Here is a 3,783-nt window from a genome sequence, read left to right on the forward strand (position 1 = left end):
CAGGGATAAGCCCCACCACCAAGCCTGGACACCAGGTCACGAAGAAGGAGCTCACAACTTAACCCTGTGAACAGCAGAGCAGGGTTTATTTAGGTGTGAATTGTTACTAACTGCTGTGTGCACTGCAGCAGAGCAGAGAGGCTCTAGTGGAAATCATGGTTTTCAGGCACAGACACATACACAGAAGCTCATCCCTGTCTCAGAGCTTACAGACTAAGAAGGAGCAGATGCAAAAGGTCCCAGCAGGAAACATCAGAGGCTGTCTCAGTCCAACCTGAGCGCTCAGCTATCGGGTAATACATGCAGGGAGAAAAAACACTGAGGGTCTGTAAGACAAAGCAAGTAAAGTACATGGGAGACTTGAGCAAAGAGATTCACTGGCACAAATGCCCAGCACCATTTATTCTTGCAACCAGAAGGCATCCTGATGAAAGCATGCAAAATACTCAGAGAGAGAAAGGCAACTGGGTGTTGCTGCTGTCCTTGGACACACAAGGGCAAACAGATATTCAATTAGATGAAGAAGCAACCAGTCCAAACTTCATCAAAGTAACTAATTTCCTTCACTCATCTGGACTAAGCCATCCCAAACACAAGAAGATGTGGAAGACAAGAATTTAGCAAACCTTACAAAAAGATTGGACAGTGATGTGGATGAGAAGAAACAAAAAACCATACTAATGATAGCTAAGAACACTTTTGGGAAATATGCTAAAATTTATCCTCCTGGTCCCAATCCCATCTCTAATAGATAGTAACCAGAAAGTGATACTAAATGTTGAACAGATTATGTTACATCTGCTTACTGCAATGTTCTTGCACCTTCCCCTGAAGCATCTGGCAAAGGCATCAGAGAAAGCATCAGATAATCAGTGACAGGATCTGGGAATAAATGGATTTTGGGGCTCATGAAGTTTGACCATTTCAAGGTTCCAGTGTTTCCAGGGTCAAGATTGCAATCTCCATATTTGCGTATACAAAGTCCTTGCAGACACCAATGAAGTGAAGCCATTGGAAGTAGCATTGCCAGTGCAATGTGATGGGTTGTGGATCTCATGATACTGTTCCTGTTTCTCCTTAAAGCTCCAGAACCTGATGACAGATGATTAGGTGAGGAACATGTTATCTGTATAGGACAAATTTCTAGTCCACTCATGTGTGGGGAAAACCAAAAATTGTGATACTAATGCAACATGTTTTCTAAACAACAGAAGTTTCTAGTAGTCTTCACTGTGGGTGAAAACTACAAAATGCTATTTAAAAGCAATTCTAAAGCTCAGCAGCCAAGGCAAAAAGATAGCATGTTGCATTTATTCTTTCACAAAAGCTCATAATTTTACAGTTATCACAGATTTTTGTGGTTCAGCTTAAAATGTCTGAACCCTTGGGGCTTAGAATACTGAATTTAAGGCAACGTAAAATGCTTTAAGCTCCCTTATATCTCAGTTCTTCCTAGCTTCTCTCAGTTGCAGGGCAGCTCAGCAGCTCTTCAGAAGCCCTCCTCTGCAGGGTCTGCCTCCCCCCATGCTGCTGACTTTCTAGATTTCATCAGACATCCCGCTGATGTCACTGTTTTTCTTAAAGCTCCAGCTCTCAGACTCACTCAATTATGTGAAAACTTACATCATATAAGGAAAAGTTCCTACTCCTTGTAGGTGCCAGGAAAAGCTAGGAGTGGAGACTCACTGTAACCCGAAAGCCCAATACTGAAGGCCTGAGAAAAACACTGGTATCTTCTTACAGTACTGAGATGTTTATGATTTGAGAGATTCAGGTCTTGAATCGTGTATCTGAACTCCTGCTGGCAACATTGCTCTCCCCAGCCCTCAATTTTGAATGGGTCTCTCTTGCCTCCAGCCTGCTAAATTTACACCACGGCTTCCTAAAAAGGCTAAAAGGCTAAAAACTGCTCCACAGCAGTATGGATTCTGGATAAAAAAAAGGAGACTGATGTTCCCGTGAACACCAAAAGTCAGTCCAGCTCAGGCACTAGTAGTATGTCCTTAGCATGGCCCTGAGCTTTGTCCCAGCAAATGTCACTGTTGTGTCTGCCTCCAGCTGAGCTGTGTGTCCCTTTCCCTCATCTCAGGGCATAGCATCCCCTGGCCAGGAAGCAAAAGCAGCTCTCTTCTTCCTCCTCCTCTCCATTCCTGGCGCCCCTGTCAGGTTAGCAGAGGTAGCCAGAAGCTGGTAAAGGTTACTACCGGTTTTCCACTGCTGTTGTAATTTGGCTCTTGTTTCTACAGCACAGCACCCTTCTAGGGATGGGCTTTGGAACCCCAAAGGCTTTCTGACTGAAGATGGAGTTGGACCTGAGGGTTAGGGCGTTCACAGTTTGCATGGGAAGCAAGTTAATGCTCAAGCTCAGGCTCTGACCCAGGTTTAGCATACATTGTGAACATGCCCACACACTACAGTCTTCTCCTGGGGCCAACACCTCACTGCAGTATCTTGAAGGTGAATGTACACATCTCCTTACTTCGTGTAACCTGCTCAGTGAGGGGTTTCCAGTGCCTCCCTCATCCCGGTACGCAGGTGTGTGAGATTTGCATCTGTGGCTGCTGCACACAGGCACAGCTTTCTAGGAAAGGTGTGTTTTCCAGCTCTTTCCTGTGCCAGTATTGCCGCCACCTGGAGATGAGAGGAATGAAGGGCTCCCAGCCATTTCCTTACCTTCATCCCTCTGCCTTTTCTCAGCCACAAGGCATCCTCCTCTATTTCAGCTGGAGGGAGAGCTGGCAGCCTCCCAGCTACTGTGGTTACGATGTCCCATGAGTGCAGCCTGTTGTGAGCCTCGCTCTGCGAAGGACGGGGCCCTTATGTTCTTGGTAAAAACACAGCTCCTGGGCACTGGGGGAGGCTTTGGATAAAGGAAGCAACCCCCAATCAGCCTACTCGCAGTCCTTCACCTTTTGGGAGGAGGCAACTAGCCCTGGGCCTTCCTGTCCTTGTTAGTTTAGAATTTAAGTTGCAGATCTGCATGAATGAATACAGGCTTGTGTGTTCGGCAGAGCTGTGCACATAAAGGAGAAGGGGTTTTGTCCATGTGTTTTATGGCACTGCCTGCGTAGGGAGATGGGAGGGAGCTTATAGGCTGCATGTGCACGTGCACATTTTCATGTTGTCTGCACATGTGTGCATGCGTATGTGCATTTCCATATTGTGTCTAATAGGCTCTTTGTTTCTCCAGAGAAGAAGGAAAAGGAAATCCGCATGTAATGAATCCATTTATTTTATGGAGCTCCCCTGGAGAGGGGCCGGGGAGCATGATTTATGCAAAAAAACAGGCAGCTGCTGTTGGGAGGGGGGCATCAATCTGGTTTTGATTTTAATTCGTAAGTGGAGGTGGCCACACAAGCCAAGGCCTCGTAAACTCCCCATAGAAGAGAGTGGCCCGTTGGTGTGAGGCTGTCAGAGCCTATTTGGCCATTAGTATCGAGCCGCTCTCTACTGCATCTGACTAATTCCCGCCCTGTTGTTCTGCTTTCTTAGGATGTATTTCCCCGTGTTGAGGCCTCCCATTAAAAGAGAGAGGCAGAGCTGTACTGGGGCACAGACTGAAATCTTTGTATTGAAGGGCAAAAAAGCCCTTTACAGAGCATTTGCAGTTTATGTCACAATTCAGTGTACAATGTATACTAATAAAAAAAACCAACAAGAAGTAACATGACTTGTATGCTATCATCCAGATCCTCCCTGCCATTTACAAAAACATAGGGAGCAAGGTGGGTTGGAAAGACTTCTGGGTTGGGGTAAGTGGCCTGGAAACTACATACCACTCAT

Source organism: Corvus cornix, chromosome 3 (assembly GCF_000738735.6).
Source record: "Corvus cornix cornix isolate S_Up_H32 chromosome 3, ASM73873v5, whole genome shotgun sequence".
In the NCBI taxonomy this organism is placed as follows: Eukaryota; Metazoa; Chordata; class Aves; order Passeriformes; family Corvidae; genus Corvus; species Corvus cornix.